The sequence below is a fragment of the Perca flavescens genome, chromosome 1, assembly GCF_004354835.1.
Source record: "Perca flavescens isolate YP-PL-M2 chromosome 1, PFLA_1.0, whole genome shotgun sequence".
NCBI classification, from domain to species: Eukaryota; Metazoa; Chordata; class Actinopteri; order Perciformes; family Percidae; genus Perca; species Perca flavescens.
The window spans coordinates 42,421,144-42,442,971 of record NC_041331.1 but is presented as its reverse complement, the minus strand read 5'-3'; the positions used below and the strand labels follow the sequence as shown (position 1 = coordinate 42,442,971).

At 41.2% G+C, this 21,828-nt stretch overlaps 2 long non-coding RNA genes across 2 annotated transcripts in view; both read left to right on the top strand.

The window, feature by feature from the left end:
- Positions 1–6,208: 6,208 nt before the first annotated feature.
- Positions 6,209–21,828, top strand: part of LOC114560173 (uncharacterized) — a 17,201-nt gene continuing 1,581 nt past the window's right edge. Inside the window, exons 1-3 of the long non-coding RNA XR_003693160.1 lie at positions 6,209–6,285; positions 6,613–6,658; positions 6,779–6,854. This is a non-coding gene — a long non-coding RNA (uncharacterized LOC114560173). The remainder of the gene's footprint in view (positions 6,286–6,612; positions 6,659–6,778; positions 6,855–21,828) is intronic.
- LOC114560216 (uncharacterized) lies at positions 7,483–7,932 on the top strand. The gene is made up of 3 exons (XR_003693163.1): positions 7,483–7,526; positions 7,631–7,762; positions 7,852–7,932. It is a non-coding gene; the product is annotated as an uncharacterized LOC114560216 (long non-coding RNA).

The following is a 21,828-nucleotide window of genomic DNA, read 5'->3' as shown; positions in this document are numbered from 1 at the left end:
TTGCATCTTTTGTTGGGGAAGTAACCTACGTAAATGTGCATATGACAATTATTCACCTCAGTGATAAATTATTCATTTAATTTATTAATAAACCTCTTGATTGTAATATTTCAGATGATTGAGCAAGATTTCTGCTCATGTCCAAAACTTTGTGCACATTCAAAATATAACTCATCCCATCTGTGCTCTCTGAGATTTGAAGGAGTCGTGATATTTTGTGAAAAAAATAAAGTTATAATATAGGTTATTACGAGAATAAAGTCACTATATTTTAGAAAATAATCTATAGGCTACCTGCACCGTAGTCTGCTGTGCATTACGTGATTGCTCTGCTGATACGGTAGATCTCAGACCTCCTGACAGACACCGAGCCCCGTTTGAGACGTTTAGGGAAGCGGCTGTACGCTGCTAAACATCGGAACCCGATAATTCTGGCAGAAATACACGGAGCTCAAACGCGACACATCTGCCGCAGCATGTCCACAGCAGAGTGCATCCATAAACCTGAAGCTGCGCAGCTTTTTACAGCGAGAGTGGACACTAAGCGATGTCCGGTTTCATATTTGTCAAAATACATTTGGGGTTACACTTAAAACATTCGGGGCTGAAGCCCCGGCAAAATGTTTGATGCTGAAGGAGACGGAGCTGAGCTCCGGCAGGGTGTGTTGTGGACCTGAGGAGGGGGAGCTGCGCTCCGGTTCGCTCCGGCCCAATTTAACCTCTGCCCCCACGTACTGTATTGAACATTGGTGGCATCTGATGAGATAGATGCAATTTTTTGTTAGAGCATTCACACCTGTTTGTGTTCTAAAAACCTCCTTTGTGGTTTGGTTCTGGACCGTTTTATAATGTCTATAAAAGCTATCCAGTCTCCTGGTTTTTAGTTGCATTCAAAGGCCTCAGCTTAAACTTCACCAGGATGTCTTGTAAATTCCTCTTCCTCCTATAGGCCGCAATAAGCCTATAATCTGGGAGGAAATTGTTACCTCCTGAGCAGCAAAAGTTTCTCTTCAATTTCTGGACAAATCTAACATTTTCTTCCCGAATATTGGACTTTCATAGGAATAATGGAGTCCAAGCATATAGGTTTAGTCTCATCAAAGGTCCTCAGCACTTTACGTAACATGGTAAATGTGTATCCCCTTTTGAGTAGGGAGGATAACAGGATTTTAACAGCACTTTTTAAATCCTCATGCCTGGTACATATTTTTTTGTATCTAATAAATTGAGATTTAGCAAGCCAGCAAAAGTGTGCCTTGGGTGGTAGCTCGTCCAATATAACAGTGAATGGCTGTCAGTCTCTTTGAAAAAAGTTTGTGTTTCATTGAACTTAGGACCTTTGTAGGTGGACGTGTCTAGGAAATCAATAGTGTTGGCTAAGTGTGGCCCTGAGTTTAATGGAACAACAATGTTGGTTAAGTTTGTCCAGAAATTGGTGAAACTCCTCTTCCGAATGGTCCCAGACGCCCCAGATATCGTCTAAATAACGGTAGTAGTGGAGAGGCTGTTTAGGACAAGAAGCTAGTGCACTAGATTCCCATTGGGCCATAAAAAGTTTCGCGTAAGAGGGTGCAAAGACCTTTCCCATGGCTGTCCCCCTGACCTGTAGGTAGAACTGACCATCAAACTCGAAGTCATTTCTTGTGAGATTAATTTCTAAGAGTTGTAATATCTCCTTCTCCGGTCTTCTGCTATCAAGGTATTTACGGAAGATATTTTTAACTGCCAAAATACCTGCTGACGTCTCAATATTTGTGTACAAATTTGAAACATCCATGGAGAAGAGAATAGGCCGTGGTGGGAATCTCAAGGTCCCTGATTTTATTTACAAAATTGTAGGTGTCCTTTAAGTAACTATTATGTTTAATAGACAGAGGGTTGAGATAATATTCAATAAATCTAGCTGTATGATATGTCTCACTACTACAGTCGGACACAATGGCTCTGCCAGGGGGCACTTGGGAAGGAACATTTATCTTCAGGTTTATGTATCTTTGGGAGTAAATAAAATCTGCGTGCTCGAGGTTCCCTGCTGCTCAAAAGTTTTGTTGTGGAGTGAAGTGATAATTTTGTCAACTAAAGGGATTGTATCTTTGTAAATAGGGTCGTCCAGTTTGGTATAACAGTAGGTGTCATTAAATTGTCTATGGCCTTCAAGAAGATAGTCCTCTCTATCCATGATAACGACTGCACTCCCTTTGTCTGCAGGTTTAAGTACTATGCTGTTGTTTTGACTGAGTTGTTCCAGTGCTGTGATTTCAAATCTTGAAATGTTGGGTTTTCTAAAACCTACTTTGTAATTGTTTTGAAGAGTATCCAAATCCAATTGTATAAGTCTAGAAATTTCTGGAGGTAATGAAGCTAGAGCTGGAGACCAGGTAGATTTAGCTAAAAAAGGAAGCTGTGTGGCTTGAGGTTTATCTTTGTAGTATACTGCCAATTTTAATTGTCTATGGTAGTCTTGGATATCAGCCCTAAGAGTATCTCTAATGTCTTTGTTGGTTGCCCTTTGTTCAACAGGATAGTCTGTGCAGCAGTGATCTTAAAGGTTTTAGAAAGATTCACAACAGTTTTCAGCCCCGTGTCCTGTAAGGCTTTTACGGGGACGCTTCATTTAAATGAGCAATCCAGTGTTCCAGCATGTGCCCTGCTGTTTGCTTAATCCAGTGCACTAAATCTGTCTGGAAAGATGTGGAATGATGTCATCATAACACACTATACGGTCATTGACAGCATTCAAATTGTCCTGTTCAGAGCGTGGTAAAGAGCGAGAGAAGTTAATGATAGGGACCATTATCCTAGCTTTAGGAAAAGTGGTCTTTGCCATACGCATGGCCTTGTCAATTTGGGGGATCATGACAGATACTTCATCATGGGATTTATTGTTGATCCCAACGGATAAACTAACCTTCTCAACATCTTTGGAAGTAGAGGCCCGGACTAAAAAGGCTTCTGCGTGTTTAAAAGTGGCTCCGGGAAAGCTCTCAATTTGGATGTGCGATTCAGTGTAGTTAGGTAGTCTGGATAAATTTGAGTCACCAAGGATAAGCCATTTCCTGTTTGCTGTCAATGACCAATCGTGCATTTTGTCTTGTACATGTGGGTTTTTGTGAGGTGCGTATTCTCTTAGTTGTGGACCTGTTGTGTCAAAAGATAGTCTGCTCAGTACTTTGTGTGTGTTAATAGGAGCAAGTCTGTGGTGTGTAAAAACACGTTCAGATGTAGTTACCTCCCTGGGTTTATCAGGCGTATCAACATCAGATATGGTGATCCTCAGAGCTGTAGGAGTGGTGGGTTTTTGACTGAGGACAGAGAGTCTCAGAGGGGTCGGCCTGGTTTTGGAGCTGGGGACGGCTGGGACCTGCAGGGGGATCAGAAGGAGGGAGAAGAGTGAGCTCCTCCACTGTGGTCGGCTCTGTCTGCTGTTCCTGGTCCTTTTTGAAGTACAATGCACCTCAGCAGTCGCTAGCTGTGGACCCGAGGTAGGTTCTGGTCTCATATCATGTCCAGTGGTCATGGGTGTGCGCTGTGACAGAGGCTGCGTGGTTGTGGGGGGCACATCTTCAGTCAATGCTTCGATTCGATTCCAGTCCTGGGCCGGAGGAGGAATGGGGTTCGGAGAAGTGTGTGCTGTGACCACTGGTGCTGGCTGTGGTGTGGTCTCCCTGGATCTGCGCTGAAGCTCCACAAAACGATCTGCACTGTCTGGTAGGATAGGTGCAAGTGACTGTGGTACTGTTTGCGTGACAGTCGGGGCCGGAGTCTGTGTGACAATAGGAGCTTGGGTCTGCATTGCTTCAACTACCCTGGCATATGCAGAGTCGAGTGTCTCTTGTGTAAGCTTTTTGCCGTAATCATTGCGTGTCCATTTAGCAGCAACGTCAAAGTTCTTCTGCCAATCTCCTGTTCCTAGTTGCTGTAGGATTTGTAAGTTGCTTTTTATGGAGTCTGTGTAATGGTAACGGAGTATCAGCAGTGTAGTATGCTCCCACATCTTGGCGTTACCCCAGATTTTCTCCCCGGTGACCTGGTTAGAGTCTGCGGGTTTAATGGTGTCAATAAGCAGATCTGTAACATTGGAAATGGCCCGTGGGACATTCTGAGAGGAAACGTTTTGCAAGTGGTATGCAGCTTTGAAATCTCTATGGATGGCGCGCGTTTTAACTGTGAAATCTGTATCCTGGTTGCAGTTAGTAACATGTTGTGGCCGTTTGTAGTTACCACATTGTCTGTAGTTGTCGTGCCTAGAGTCATATCGTCCTTGTGGGGGGTCCCGTTTCCAAAATCGGCCGCGGTAGCGTGAGTTGCGCTGCCAGCGGGGCCCGTTGTACCTCGAACCGCGGCGGTTGTTACTGTTGTACCCCCCACTAGACGATCTGTTGTTGTTCCATTTACTGTAGGAAGAGTTACGGTTATAATTCTGATAACCTGCTCTTTGGTTGAAACAAACGTAATTCTGTGGAGTGCGGTTATTAGACGCAGCTTGTGCATAGCTAGCTCCGTTGTTGTTGTAGCTAACGTTAGCATTGTTGGGGTAGCTAGTAGCTCGCCTGTTGCCGTTATCAACATGCACATAGTCATTAGCTGGTTGCTAGGTGGGCTAGCCGGATAGTTGGCTTGGTTTGCATTGTAATGGAAAGGCCTAAAGTTAGAAGGAGGGCTAATTGGTTCATACCGGACGAAGTACGATTCTGAGCGACTGTTAGCGTTGTTAGCTTCAGGGTTGAACAGTCAGCCCCTCCTAACTGTCTGCCAGTCCGAGTCATCTTTGTCGTAGTAGAAGCCGTCCGCCATGTTGTAAGGCCTCCTCGTTGACGTGAGAGCTAAACAAGCTAAACCAAACTATGCTAACCAAATAGCTAGGTAATGACTAAAGAGTCTTGAAGTCGTGATGGTCTTAGTTGTCAAAATGTATTTGCAAAGCGCGTTTCGGCATTTAAAAATGCCTTCTTCAGTTGCGTGAATTGGGTTAGGGTTAGGGAATAGCAGCATGTCTGAATAGAAGCATGTCTGACTGGCAGGTCCCATCTCAGGTTTCTGTTGCACGACTAAAACTACTTTTGAACGTACACATGTTCCACCAAAACAAGTTCCTTTCCGAGGCTATTTTGCAGGGGCACCGTTTCTTCGTCTGGTGCTTGGCAAAAAGTGCCTTGTTTGGTGCATTTTTTTCCATGTAGCTCTTAGTCTCGGTCCCCGCCCTCAGATGGGTCTGACCCATGAGTTTGCTGTGGGGCAGGGGGAGCACTGCCCCCCTGGTGGCTGAAATGGATAATTGCATGGTTTAAAAAATGAGTAGAATAATTACGTCTGATTTCATCTGACATCAGTAGTATAAAGGTGGTGGGTTTGCGCGTGCATGTGTGACGTCATCACACGCACGCGCAAACCCACCCTGTAATCTGGTCATATGAGCGCAGCATGTAACGCCGCTGGTGCCCGCTGGTACCGCGATCGCCATCTAGTGGCCGAATGTAGTATTGCATCTAATCGTTGCTGGTACTGCGGGCGCCATCTAGTGGCCGAATATGGTAGTGCATCTAATCGCCGGTTTGCGCGCGCATACCGCGAACGTAATGACGTCGCTGTCGAACGTCGTCACACCGCCGACGCCATCTAGTGGCCGAATGTGGTATTGCATCTAATCGTTGCTGGTACTCGCGGCGCCATCTAGTGGCCGAATATGGTAGTGCATCTAATCGCCGAAACGCGCGCGCGCATCTAGCGGATGTGATGACGTCGCGGTCGAATGTCGGCACACCGCGAGTGCCATCTAGCGCCCGAATATGGGAGCGCATCCCGCCGCCGATGCTGTGTGCGCATCTAGCGGATGTGATGACGCAGCGGTCGAATGTCGGCACACACCCGCTATAGCCATCTAGTGGTCGAATATGGGAGCGCATCTCGCGAACGTGGTGACGATGTAGTGCGGGCGGCCGCTTCACCACTACAGGGGTCTGGTGCGGAGAGCGGAGGCGGATTCTCACAGATTTCATAGTGCCTGTAGCACCCTTTTTACCACGCTATGCTTTTTCCGCAACAAAAGGCCATCTGGAGTTTGTCTTATGTTTTGGTGAAAAACAACTAGGGATCGCTTTCAGCAGTGCCCTCTTTAGCCTTTTTGTTTACTGCTATTTAGCTCTTTTTTAGATGTTTTTTTTAGCTAGTCTGGTAACTAGCTTGTTTCCACGTTTTTTCCACATCAAAAGCCCTCTGGAGTTTCACTTTTTAATTCTTCTTGGTGCAAGCAACGCAGATTAGTTTTTTCATCGCTACCTACAAGTGGTAAGTAAAGCTTGTGTTTAAGAATGTTCAAAGCTATTTAATTCATTCAGTCATTCATGAATTAGCTAAAACTTTGATCGTGTGTTCGTAATGCTGGTGGGTTGTACCACATGACGCTAGTGTTAAAAAAAAAAAAAAAAAAGTCGTGTTAGACCAGTAGCTAGCTTGTAAATGTGGGGTCTTTTGTTGTGAGTGTTAAATCGTCATAAAGGGGTTTGGTTTGTGGTGTTTAAAACCCCTTGTTTCAAGACGGGGTCTGCTCACTTTTTTACCTGCATTTTGTAGCTACGTGGCTAGCTAAAACTTTCCCTCGTTTTCTCAACAAAGTCCTCTGAAGAAAGAGGATTCGGTTCTACAGCAATGGCTGCATTTGGTGAGTATATTTAAAAAAAAAAAAAAAAAAAAAAAGAAGCTTATTGTAAGGTATTTAATTCATTCAGACATTTGTGACTTAAAAACGTTTTTTTTTTTTTTTTTGTGTGTTATAATGTAGTTTGCATCATTAGGTGATCGTGCAAAGAGCTGGGATAACGTGGCTGTGTTAGTTGACGAAACTATTAAACCACAAGGTAAAAAACTTATAAATATATTATACACTACAGCATTAATTGATTTAGTACTGTGTTTTCATTCATTTTGTTTTTGTTTTTTAAAAAGTCCGTGTAGCCCATTCCTACAGACCCCAACACGCCAGAACATTAAACCAAAGGCCACTCTAATAAGGAATAAGAACACAGCAAACAGGTATTTACGGTTTATTTATCTCTTTCAGTATGTAATATTTATTACTGTTTAATTTATCACTGTGTTTGTAGCCATCTAATATATATATATATATATATATATATATATATATATATATATATATTCTTTGTCTAGACAATCAGCCCCTGAACAAAGGATCCGCAAGGGCGAGGGCTACTCGCCTCCCATGTGGCTGAAATCAATCCTGTTGAAAGACCATGTGCTTCTATGCCCCTCTCTGTGAAAGCTGCTACGCCTAACGCTCGCCATCGTAAGCCTAAGAAGCAATTTATTGAGGTGAGTTTAAAAGGAAAGCAGTAAAATAGCGTGTTGTATTTAAAAAAAAAAAAAAAAAATTTTTTTTCTAATCTAATGCTAATTCCAGCCTGTGAAGCCATACACGACCGGGTCTCCCCGCCCAAAAGTAGCACCCCTTCCTTTGTTCCGTCTCGCCTTACCCGACCACTGTATCTTATGATAGTAACACAGCAGCTGAGGTGAGAAAACCTTTGTAGCTAACAGAATATATTTACATAGTGTTGTAAAAGCTTTTTAAATAAAATGTATATATTTTTAAAAAGGCTTTTTTCCTTTGTTTTAGCAACTAAAGGCGACGGAAGACTTAGTTACATTGTATTTGACGCCTGAGGACGATTTCACACAGTCACCCCCATGGAGCAGATACGTATGTCCACACAAGCCTAAGAAGAGATCTAGGAAGAGATCTATTGAGGTGAGTTTAAAAGGAAAGCAGTAAAATAGCGTGTTGTATTTAAAAAAAAAAAAAAAAAAAGATTTAATTTAATCTAATGCTAATTTCAGCCTGTGAAGCCATACACGACTGGTCTCCCGCCCAAAAGAAGAAGCCCTTCCTTTGTTCCAGACACGCCTTACCCAGACACTGTATCGGTGTTCCTAACACCACTGCAGAGGTGAGAAACGATTTGTAGCTAGCAGAATATATTTACATTGTGTTATAAAAGATTTTTAAATAAAATGTATATATTGTTAAAAAGGCTTTTTCCTTTGTTTTAGCAGCTAACGGCACGCAAAGACTTGAGTCCTTGCATCGGTCGCCGCCTAGTACACCAACGCCCTACCAGCCACCAAGTGTCTCCATTGAGAGGGAACAAAAGGATTCCCCTTTACAAAAGGCACCTGAAGAGTCCTTGCATTGGTCGTCGCCTAGTACACCAACGCCCTACCAGCCACCAAGTGTCACCATTGAGAGGGAACAAAAGACATCTGATGAGGTGTGTGTGTGTGTGTGTGTGTGTGTGTGTGCTGTGTGTGTGTGTGTGTGTGTGTGTGTGTGTGTTTGTGTGTGTCTTTATTTAACCAAAAAATATTTTGTTATACCTCTAGACAATCCATGCCATAGAAGTAGGCGAAGTATCCGAAGACACCGGACTAACAGCGACAGCCCCTACATCACGCCAAACAAATCGTGAAGCTACAGGCGAAGGGTCTGAAGACACAGAGCTAACAGCACCCGTCCCTACATCACGCCAGACAAATCGGGAGCTACGGGAGAAGAGTCTGAAGACACTGGACCAACAGCAACACAGCTTACACCCCACCAACCGTGTCAGGCTGCTTTGCAGGAGGCCCCTGAATATAATGTAGGTGAATACCTCTTTAACTGTATCTCATAGCACCGAGGAAGGCACCGATTATGTCAGCTGTATACCACACACCTCTGTTATAACTGTGGCAGATAAAAAGTGTAACAGCTCTATTACCGCCATAACCACTCCTGTAAATGTATTAGAGGTTAACGCTCCATTCCTTGATAAGCAAGCAGTACCTAATTATATTACTAACAATCGGTTTGAACAAGGTGGGGCACTAGGAGGTCCTGAGCAGTTAACATTACTTCAGAGTGCAGAGTTTTTTGAGTATTGTGTTAACACATCCCCTCAACAACCTGCAGTCGCTGACCCTTATAAACAAATACAATCAGAATTAGCCGAATTACGAAAACAAAACAATGGTCTTATGAATAAATTAGATGTCTTGCAAACAGCTAACACACAATTGACCGGTTTGGTCACAGACTTTGAACTGCGCGCTAGCCATTCAGGCCAGAGCTAACACGCATTTGGTTGATATGGTCACAGGCTTTGGCACAGCTATTGCCTCTCATGTCAGCTCTCTCAATTCAATGCTTGATCCTATGATAGTATGCCTTAAAAACACAATGAATATGACCCCGCAGTAAAAAAGTGTTAAAACAGTCTATAGTTTGTGCAAAATAAAAAAAAATAAAAAAAAAAAAAAAAAAAAAAAAAATGTCATCCCCACCCAAAAAAAAAAAATCTGAACCCCTAGGGGAGTGTGATGCTCAGTATTGATGAGGAACTAGAATGGCCGTGCAAGGACGATTACACAAGAGCAGTAAACAATCCTCAGGATTTTGCACGATTGTGTGCAATGCATGCAAAATATTCGAAGCATGGGCCCGAACTATGCCTCGCGCTAGACCTAGTGAAAGCAACAGTGAGAAAACACACACATCAGATAGACCTGCTCCTGCGCAGTTGTCACATAATGGTCCTTCAAGCGTATATTCCAGCAATACACAGGCCAATACAGACTCTACACAATCATCAAATACAGACCCCACAGGCATAGATCAGAGTAATAAGAGACCATCATGTTTTCCGAGTGTTCAGCCCTCAAAACGATCTTGTACAGATGAGCAGACTGGTCCCCAACCGTCCACAAGCGCTTATAGACCCCCTCCATCACCCTCAGAAAATCCTCAGGGTAGTGTGCAGTGTGGTGCGGGGCGGGTTTCTAAGGTAACATCTGAAATAGCATCCAGACAGATACCCCTTTTAATGCTGCTGAATTTCGTCAAGATGTTGACTTGCGAAAATATTGATTTGACGGATATTGGTAGTGTTCCTGAAAGGGTGTATAGCACCCTAACAGGTTTAATAGAGAGGGCGTTGGGTAATGCAACACAGGACAGTGTTTTAAATGTTGAGTTAAGGGGTCCCGCCAGATGTCCCTATCCAAACAATGTTGAATTCAAGCGATGGCTATAACACAGACACATTTCTGGAGCAAGTAGCACAGGCGATGCAGAGTAACGATAATTCACTGACCAAGACTCTTTAGAATTAATTGTGACAATAGCGCCGCAATATGTCGGGAGGGAATGGTGGGGGACGCCGAAAACTAGGAAGCATTGGTTACGATCAAATATTGTCAGAAAAAGGTAATGCTTTGTATAATCCCAAGAATAACGCTGGTAACGACAATCTCTGCTTTTCTCTCTGCCTGGCACATTATGTAAACAGCAGATTGTCGATGATGAGAAGATGAATTATGCCAAGCAGCTGCATAGTGATTTGGGTTTTGACTACACACATAAAGTTTCGTTCTCTGATGTTGACAGATTTCAGAAACATTTGAAAATGAAAATTGTGATATTCCATCATGTAGCTGGCTGTAAAAACCCACAATCTTCAAAACGCACGACAAACCCGATGTGAAAACAGCGTGGTTGTATTTGCATGACGAGCATTATTATCTCATCGTAAATAAAACGGCTTTTTTGGGGCGCCTTACGCTTTGCGGGGTGTTACAAGACCTACCAGAACCCTCTGGGGCACCGCTGTAGTTGGGATTGTAATGTGTGTTACACTGCTTGTATACCTGACAAGACCATTAAATGCAGAGACTGTAGACGATATGCAAATCGCAACAGTGTTTTGAAAACCATAAAAACCCGATGGGAAACACGGGCTTATACCGTGCAATACAAACAAATATTAAGTAGTCCTGTCACGCAACATATCGTGTGTCGAAAAATCCACACAGCTGTAAAAACCTAAATGCCTACATTGTAGAGAGCCTTTAGGTGCTACTACGCACTCTTGCTATATACAACCCGTAGAGAACGCAAAAAGAAAGTAGTGATAAGTATCTCTTTACGATTTCAAACACGTTATCAATGTGGGCGCTATGAAGCTAATTTTGTATGCATTATGGATATGGACGGGCAAAAAAAACTGCTACGAAAACAACAAATTGCGTCGCATCATTCATTCAGAACTACAGACAGGAGAAATACAAAGGCTATACTTTTATAGCACACAATGCTTCAGGTTTTGACAGTTATATAGTTTTAGAGTATCTGGTGAGTCAGAAACTTTGTCCAACTATTACTATGCGCGGTTCAAGGGTGCTTCTGATGATCGATTCTACTTTCAATCAGCGTTGGATCGATTCGCTCAGTTTTATCCCTATGGCTCTGTCTAAAACTCCGCAGCAATGGGGTTCTCAGATCTTCTCAAAGGATTCTTCCCCATGAATTTAACAAGCGAGAGAATGAGAATTATATTGGACCGTATCCTGCACCAGCTCTATATGGTTATGATGCTATGAGTGACACCTCTAAGAAAACGCTCATGGAGTGGTACGACACGGTCCGCGACACCCCTTTTGACTTTCGAAAAGAGATGCACAGCTATTGTGTTAACGATGTAACGGTTTTGATTAAAGCATGCAAAATATACAGAGAGGCCTTCCACGAGTGCACAGGCCTAGACCCGCTTTGCATACGCTACATTGGCTTCCTCGTGTATGGGTGTATTTAAAACGCTGTTCCTTCCCAAAGACACTGTTGCTCTGACATACGAAGGTGCCTACATTAGGCAAAACAAGACATGTTCTGATGTTTCAATACAGTGGCTTGAGTATGTTGCAGACAGAGAGGGCCTTGACATACAACATGCTCTGAACAGAGGTGAAAAGTCATTCGGTCAGTTCTTTGTAGATGGCTATTGTGAAGACACACACACGTGTTATGAATTTAATGGCTGCTTCTTTCACGGCTGTGATAAGTGCTATGCGCCAGGTGAAGTCAATCCTCTCGCCAAAAACAAAAAAAAACACAGGGTGAGCTGCGCTCGGAGTTCCATAACAGAGTGGCTGTTCTAAAAAATAAGCATCAGCTGAAAGTTGTGGTGATGTGGGAATGTGATTGGAGACAGGCTGTGGACACTAACCCTGACGTTAAGGAGTTCATGTTAACATATGAAAAACCAGGGCGCCTCAATCCACGAGAATCCCTCTTTGGAGGCCGCACAAATGCAATGAAGCTGTACCACAAGGTAGAAAATGATGAAAAGATCAGATACTATGATTTCACAAGTTTGTACCCAACTGTTCAGTCCAAAAGAGATTATCCAATAGGACACCCCAAATAATACACAAGGATTTTGATGACATAAACGCATACTTTGGCATTGTGAAATGTACAGTAGCACCCCCCAGAGGCCTGTATCACCCTGTGTTGCCCTACCACTGTAACGGTAAACTGATGTTCCCCCTATGTGCAGCGTGTGCTGTTCAGATGAATCAAACAACACCTTGCACACATAACGATCAAGAACGGTGGTTGTCTGGCGTTTGGGTGACGTTTGAATTACAGAAAGCCGTAGAGAAAGGGTACAAGATTGTTTCCATTGCTGAAGTTTGGCATTTCCCAGAAAAAACTGATCAGCTTTTTAAAGCCTATGTTAAAACATTTCTTAAACGTAAGCAGGAAGCTTCAGGATACCCTGGACATATCAAGACGGAAGACGAAAAACAAAAGTACATAGATGACTATTATGCACATGAAGGCATTCGCCTTGATCCGCCAAGATATGTTTTAACAAAGCTGTCAGGCATACAAATAAACTGCTTCTGAATAGTCTTTGGGGAAAATTCGCCATGCGAAATAATATGACTACTGCTGAGCTCATAACAGAACCATCCCGCTTCACACAGCTCATGTTCAGCGACACTTTTGATGTTCGCCAGTTCTCATTCATCTCACCAGAAGTAGCGATTGTCCAGTGGAGATACACAGATGGTGAAGCATCCAGAGTAAAAGATGTGAATGTTTTTATAGGAGCCATGACCACCGCCTACGCCGCATGGAGCTATATGATTTGTTGGATAAACTGCAGGAACGTATTTTATATGTGGATACTGACAGCATTTTGTTCACAAGCAGAGACGGCGAGTGGATCCCCCTCTAGGGCCTTATCTTGGTGATTTAACGGATGAACTAAATAGCGCCAAGTCTGTGGGGCTCCTAACGAAGATTATATAACGGAGTTTGTTTCCGGGGGTCCTAAATGCTATGCTTATAGGACTGCTCAAGGAAATACACAAGTTAAATGCAAGGGTGTGACCCTTAATGCCTCAAATGCCAAAGTGGTTACACATGAATCGTTAATTGGTCTTGTTCAATCCTTTGTGACCAACCAGCAACATCCTAGCCGCCTGACCACAACAGCATTCACAATAAAGCGCGACAAAAAACAGTTCCATCTCAAAAACGACACCTTGACAAGGAAAGTACAGGTTGTTTACAACAAACGACGTGTGCTCCAAGACTATACAACCGTCCCTTATGGCTACTAGGGATGTTTCAGGATTTGATGGTAGGCTTCAACACCCTTTTTTAGCCTCGTTATCAGTGGTCCTTCGAATTGTGGAAAAACATATTTTGTCAAAGACATTATTGAAAACATGTCCTCTGTTATTTCACAAAAAATTGATAACATAGTATACATCTATTCATGCTGGCAACCAATATACGATCAATTGCTTAAAACGGTGAATATAAATTTTGTACAAGGTCTCCCGAATCGTTCTGCGACGAGGCACTCTTGCCTACTACTAAGAATAATTTGCTCATTATAGACGATTTAATGAATCAAGCCTGTGATAATTTGGAAGTTCAAAAGTTTTCACACAGTATGTCCATCACCGACGCCTTAGTTGTATATATTTAGTGCAGAATCTGTTTATTCAAGGTAAAGCTAGTCGTACAATCAGTTTGAACACCAACTATATGATTATTTTCAAAAATGCTAGAGATCAACATCAAATAAGCTTGCTGGCACGGCAAATGTTCCCCGGAAATTCTAAATATTTTTAGAGGCTTTTAAAGACGCCACTAGTTACACCTTTGGCTATCTATTGATAGATTATAAATCCACAACCCCGATATTTTAAGACTCAGAACAGCTCTGATATCCCCCAGCAGGTTGTATATGTTCCTAGAAAAAGGTGTAATAATGTCAAGTCGAATGGAGAGGAATTTTACATTGTTAGACATGCTACATAAGGCGTCACCCAGAGCGAGAGGTGTCATTGTGAGCAACGCTAGTCCAGACTTTATCAATGCGCTTTGTGAAATAGCTTTGAACGTCCTAAGAGGCCACATACCACTGTCTAATAATCAGTACAAACTGTTAAAGAAGAAGAAGAAAGTTATTAGACTAATAGCTGATAAAAAGTTAAACATTTAAAAAAAAAAAAAAAAAGACAATCAATCAAACAGGGGGGTTTCTACTCCCTCCTGGGTGCCGCTATCCCATTCATAGCAAGTCTTATCAACAGGAATTGAGATGGAACACACGCAGAAAATGTTTTTGGTTCCACAAAATCAATTAGTGGCATTACAACCTCCTCAAACAACGGACTCCTCAAATGTATCTCTGCGACAGTCTGTACAAAGTGAATTGGACCGAGCCATGAGTGATATATTGAAACAGCCTGACATTGATGTATATGAAAAAGCTAAAAGATATTCCAGTATTCTACAGCGGTACTTAGTCATGATAAAACAGGGTGAACGCGAGAAAAGTGTGATTACATTATCAATACCTGAAGTTGATTCAAAGGATGATTCAAAAGATGAAGAAGAAAATATGTTAAAGACAGAAGTGTTGAAACATATGCCTATAAGAAATAAAAGAAATGCAGAATACATATTGGCTTCATTATCCCGACACAATGACCAGTTATCTTGGACAAATCAAGGGGAAATAGTTGTTGAAAATAAGAATGTGCCTGGAAGTCATCTGTATGATCTGCTGAAAAGTGTCACAACCCATAATAATGTTCCAGAACACTCTAGACCAAAAGGGTGGAACATATTTTTTAAAAACGTTAGCTAGCTTAAATGTGCCACTCTCCGTAATCCCAAACACGAGGGTACGCTGTTCTATTGAGGCTTTTAAAACTGTTGCATCATCTGAAACTAATACACAAACGCCTATGATTGTTCCACGAACCCCTCGCACTCCTAGAGCAATAAGAATGGCCCCTGTATTTACACATGGTACACCATCTGCTTTACGAGCAACTAGTACTCCTAGAACATTTAGTATTACACCTAGAACATTTAGTATTACAAAAACCTATTTCCATTACTAAGACTATATTTTACTTTTTCCTAGTTTTTTAATCTTTTATATTTTCTATTTTTACCTACTTTCTATTTTATTTTTTTTTTTACTTTTTTAAAAACCTATTTTTATTATTTTTATATTTTACTTTTTTAAAAACCTATTTCTATTATTACACTACTTTATATTTTTTTTTTTTTTTAAAAACCTATTTCTATTATTAACTACTTTATATTTTACTTTTTTTTTTAAAACCTATTTCTATTTTGTTTTTATTTTACTTTTTTTATTTTCTATTATTACACTACTTTATTTTTACTTTTTTATTTGATTACACTGTGTTTTCATTTTATTTTTTTTAAAAACCTTTTTTATTTTTTTTTATTCTATTGAGAGGGGTGTTTTCTATTTGAGGTGTGTTTTCTTTATTCAACTATATGAAAAGTCAGTGTTGTATGTAAACATGTGACATAAAATGAATGTGTTTTACATAAATTTTCTATTCATGTGTTTGGCTTTATTCGACTACGTGAAAATGCTGTGTTGTATGTAAACAGGTGACATTAAATGAATGTTTTACATTAATTTTATCTGTTGAATGCATTTTTTTTTTTTTTTATAATTTGTTTTAAAAAAAAAAAAAAAAAAAAAAAAAAAATTAAGGCATTATAAGAATAGTATATTCCACATTCTTTATTTTTTGAAAAGAAACATCATTACACAATTTCTACCTATAGGTGGAACATGAACATTGTACACATTTAAATTTCTGATCGTGACACACAACGGGGTGTATACTGCTAACAAAATGGCTGACCATTGTATCGTTGCATACAAGATTAGTGCCATACATGCTCAATACTTTTGTATAAGGAATCTTTTTCTGAATATGACATAAAAAGAAGACGCAGTGCTGGCCACATGTTGTAGAATAATTATTTTGCACTTGGATTGCTGAATGGTACATCTCCACACAGTTCTTTAAGAGGAAATTGCCAATTTCCTGAGGAAAAAAGGTAGGTGGATGTCCAAAGCTATCAAAGAACAAACCATGCTTGTTCTCTGTAATGTAAATACCTAGCCAGTGTTCACCCGGCATATTACTGGGCTGTGTATTTACAACGAGCATGGCGGGTAATTTACAAACAACTGTTTTTGGGAGATGATCGCATGGTATTACTCCTAAGAAATTTGTGTCTCTATTCATTCTTTTTCTGAGGACGCTGGTGAGTTCTATTGTATTCATCTTTAGTAGTGATCCAATAGGACTTGCCGCCTGTTAGATATTTCGATTACAGAGTCAAAAACTGAATAGCAGATAAGGGTCACAGTCCTAGGAAGTGGATTTCTGAACCGAACTTCCAAGCGAACGTTACCGTTCTTAATCAGTGAAACATTTCCTGAGCCCCCACCGTCAGGTTCCAAATTAAAACAAAATAGAGTATAACCAGCCCCAAAATCCTCTCGTGTTATGGCTAGTGACCTGTCTTTTAAATGGCGTCCTGTTGATTCAACCAGTTGATAATATTCCCGTACATATTGCCCTCTTTGAAAAAGGGGCTGAAAAGGACGGGCTGGATGAGGCTGTCCATCGGCATAAAGGCTAATAAATTCTGTATTATAGTTTCCAAAATTAAAGGGGTTATGGGCATACGAACCTGTGTATGCTTCATTATCTACGAAAGCTATGACTACAAATTTAGGAATCTGTCCTATGAATAGGTTTTCTTGGTTGCAAACACGTGTGCCTGTAGGTATTGAGAAGGTTTTTAGAGCTACTCTGTCAATAGCATATTTTGCATTAGTATGCTGTAGGGCCCGACTATGAGCTAGTCTAACAGTTGGTGCCACTGATATTTTCTTGACAAATAGACTAGCAGACATTATTTTCACAGCGAATTGGACATTTCCAGGGGTCATTAGTGCAAAGTCATCTTTTGAACGTATGAATTTCAGAGACATGTCCACACCATTTAGCAACAATTTTTCTTGAAAAAACTAATCTGCGTGTACTGGTGCTATTAATTCAACAATACGGCTTTCGGATGTGTATTCACCCCTTTGTGTCAACCCCAAATTATCGCCTGTGATAGAAGTCTCATCCATTTTGCCCGCTGTGTCCTTACAAAATAGCCCTGTGCTAAATTGCGTAGCCAATGTGTCCTTTCCATAATTCAGAAGACATTCTATAACGGATCGATAAGGATACGTATTTGAAGACTGTGTGATCAGTCTATCACCCAGCATTATATCTACTTGTGAAAAAAGACTGCATCCAGGATAGTTTATAAAACCTACATCGGCTGCGTTAGCCAACAATGTGCCATCAGGGTTTGTAATCCTTACACGTGTATACAAGTATGAATCGTTAAGGTCGAGATAATCCTCCCGCTAGCGAAATGAAAAATTCAATAGGACCACCGTCCGTTAGAGCTGACATTGGTGGGATTTCTACAAATGTAGATTTTTCGATAGATGTTTGTGTGTACGGTACTGTAAACAGGTCCAATTCGGTCTTCACACACTCTTCGGACTGATTATGAATAAACGCCATGATTGATTCTGTAAAATTAAAATATGTCTTTTGTCAGGGACAGAGAGCGTCGTTTGAGCTCTGCGCCTACTGACAGATGCTTTTTTTGAGAATTCTTCGTTTTTGGTGGTGTTTTTATGCTTTTTGTTCACAGTCCGGCTACGCCCACATCCTGGCGGGGTTTCTTTTTAATGCTTTATGCCTGTACACCATGAGCCCATTGCCCTGTTGTCTGGATGCCACGGCGTTCCTGACATTAGTCACAACATCGCCAATAAAACCACTTGCTGCTGTTTTTAGATGGGGTTTGGCTATATTAAACCCCTTTTTAAAAGTGGAACAGCCATTCGAAATAAATTTCTGAATATCCCCCCTAATCCATGCCCATATTGTGTGCTGGAGCCTATGAAACCCGGCAACTCTCCACCAGCTTGATTCATGTAATAGTGCATATATCTTCCATCATCGGCTGTGTACGCTTTCCTCATCATTTTAATGATGTTTCACAGGTCTAAAATGTAGTTTGACAATTACTTTTCCGTATGAGAAAGGGATGTGTTGGTTCTGATCGTCTCGTAGTTCTATCTGAATATCAGTAATAGTCGAGCGTGACAACGAGGTGTAGTGAGGACTGTCGTAACTCAGAGTGGGCATCGCTTTGCTCTCATCAGAGATATTTATACAACGGAGCAGGGGTACATGACTATCACCGACTAGCTGATAGTCCACAATGTCACTATAAATAAATATATTATAACGACCCCCATGGATGTCGGCCGGGTGTGGAGCTGAACATTTTAAATGAGGGCCAATGTGAATTTCGAACACAGAGTCTGGTATGAACCCAAGAATTTCGCCAGACGCCCCTAAACACAATATTCCATCCGTCTCCTCCCGTGAAAAGAATCTTATTAGTGATAGGGTTGTGGCTCATAGTTATGTGGGCTAGGGCTGTGTTAGCAGCACATTTCATATTATATTCATTAACAATGCTGGCGATTGTATTATAAGAACCAACTGTTAGCCTTGTCTTGTTGTACATTTTTGTTTTCGTGTCGATGAAATCAATCTTGGCATCGTTCTCAGTGAAACTATTCCAGATCCTGGGGTATTGAATTTCAATAAGACCAACTTCATACGGTGTTTGTAATATGATCGGTTTAGCCAGTTTTGTTCTGAATTGCCAAATCTTATTATTTGGATAAACTAATTGTGAGGAATTACTAGGCAGCGTAACAAAAAAATCCGTTCTTATTCATAGCTCCAACACCTTTCACTAACAAACCACAATGATTAATATTACAAGACTGACCCCTCTTTTTTATCTTACATCAACCATGTCTTTTCAGAGATCCATGAGATCCATGAATCCTGAATTTCACAAGTACAGGCCATCCTTCGAGCAGCATTTTCTCAATTTTAAACACTTTTTTTTGTCTACAATTACAGCCTGTAACTCTGCTTCGTAAAAAGGTACCTGTCACCAGCTCCCCACTATTGTTTTCAGTATGTAAACAGGAGGAGTTCTACCTATACATTTTGATATTGTAAAAACTCATCTGTAAAGGTCTGTTGGTAACCTTTATTCTCCTAACGGTGTCCCCATCTGAAATTTAAACAGCACCGTTCCATGTGGTTTCATCATTGTCTTTACATACGGAGGACGGAGCCATTTTTATTGACCTATGGTATGCAGAGTTGTAAGCAGCAACCATATCTTGTACTACCTCAATATATCGGCGAGTTAACAGCCGTTAAATATCTCCACATTCTGTTTTTGAAAGTCCTATTGAAACGTTCAACAACACTTGCTTTTATTTCATTCGATGTGGAAAAATTGAATTTTATACTGTGTCATCAATTTTTGAAAAACCTTATTTTCTTTTCCAGCTGTTTGGAGCTTCAGGACAGTGTTCCAATATTTCCTTAAAGGCACTTGTCCCCCCGATTTAAACATAGGGCATATTTAAAAATTCATCAATACATGTCAATGAATAATCTGACATTATCGCCCGATGAATATTCAGACATCCCAAATCAGCTTGGAAAGAACAATGTTCAGAAGATCTTGGGAAGTGTTTCAATGCAGGAGCTATCTATAAACAAAGATGCCTCAGCATCCGTCTTTTCACCGTGGGTATAGTTGGAGACAAGCCAGTGCATTCTTTTGACGGAATCACGGTAGCATACTCCTGGGTGGGACGGATCATAGTATATCTTGGGCAAACCTTCCCATGATTCATTTAAAACAAAGTGAACCCATTAGAGATGTCATTCTTTTTTATTTATTTTTTTACAAAACACTCTCACACATCCATACATAGTACAGTTATGAAGAAGTGAAACTCATTCTATCATAGATAGAGGTTGGCTATGGATGATCGCTTTTACTGATTAAATATATTCAGGAAATCCTGAAGACATCAGTTACTGTTTTTCTTGCAAACAAACTCAGTATCTACAAGGGTTGTTACATAGTAAGTAGGTGATAAACTTTCAGGGTCGAATGAAACCACAAAATGATGATCCTCTGGGAAGAAAAAAAAATAACACATTACAATCACAGTAGCAAAAAAAATAAAAATAAAATCATTTTAACTATTTTGGGCAAATAATTAGCACATTAAAAATAGACCCACCATTTTGCTAGTCTTTGTGTCTGATGATTTTAGGTCTATAGAGGTTCCGTGGCAGGGGTAGAGACTGTTGGTCAGTGTTCCCAAATATCAATCTTTTTCTTATGTTCTCATAAGAACTCCTTATTTTGTCTCTTCTGATGACATAGTCGATGGTATCAAACTGTTTCTTCAAAATCTCCCAGTCACACCATTGTATAAAGAACACATTTTTAAACCATTTGTTGTATTCATCGTTAGATACAGGATACGGTTTTAACTTCCATTCTTCATGACCACGGGCAGCAACTAACTTCTCCCTTTCACTGCACAAGCTAAGGAAAATAAAATCCTCTGTAGGTCTAGTGAAACGGTCTGCTTCCACACGATAGATACTGGAGCCATTGCGACTATCCCATTGAGACACATACACCAGCTCAGGTAAGCCCGGATTGTCAAGATCGGACAGACGACATCACGAAAAAAAGGCCCCAGTCTTTCACAGAGATTGTACAGGCTGTTTTGGCATTGCTAGATAGTTCCACAGCAACACTAGTGTAAACAGCTAATGTCACGTATCCAGCATTGTAGCGAATTGAATAACTGTATCCGTTGACACCAACATATTCCAGATCAGATGTACATGACTCAGTCATGCTTGTAGGAAAGATCTCCGAACGGAATCGCTTCTTTCTGGGAGCCTGACTCAAACTGCCTGTTGTTCCAGTATTAGGCTCTTCGCATCCCCATAACTCTTCACGGTGGGCTAGGCTCAAACCAAATGTAGTGGGTCCTATTCTAGATGTCTCACCTTCTTCAACAAAAGATGATCCAGATTGTTGTCCAAATGCGTGGAAAGACATGGCTGAAAAACAATTCCTCTTTGCTTGCACCTAGAAGAATTAAAAAGTGAACTCCAGCTGGCCTTTTGTTGTGGAAAAAAACGTGGAAACAAGCTAGCTACCAGAACAGCTAAAAATGGTGGATAAAAAAGTGAGCAGTCAGCCTTGAAACAAGGGGTTTTTAAACACCACAAACCACACCCTGTAGGGCGTTTTTACAACCCACCAATAGCAAACCCTTCTTAACAGCTAACCATTGGTCTATCAGACGTTTTAACACTTTTTTACAAAATGTAAATAATGCCTCACCCCACATAAACCATGACGACAGCTATACCTACGTCATCACATCCGCTAGATGCGTGCGCAGTTTCGACGATTAGATGCACTATCATATTCGGCCACTAGATGGCGCCCGCGAGTACCAGCAACGATTAGATGCAATACCACATTCGGCCACTAGATGGCGCCCGCGGTGTGACGACGTTCGACCGCGACGTCATTACGTTCGCGGTATCGCGCAGCGCAACCGGCGATTAGATGCACTACCATATTTGGCCACTAGATGGCGCCCGCGGTACCAGCAACGATTAGATGCAATACCA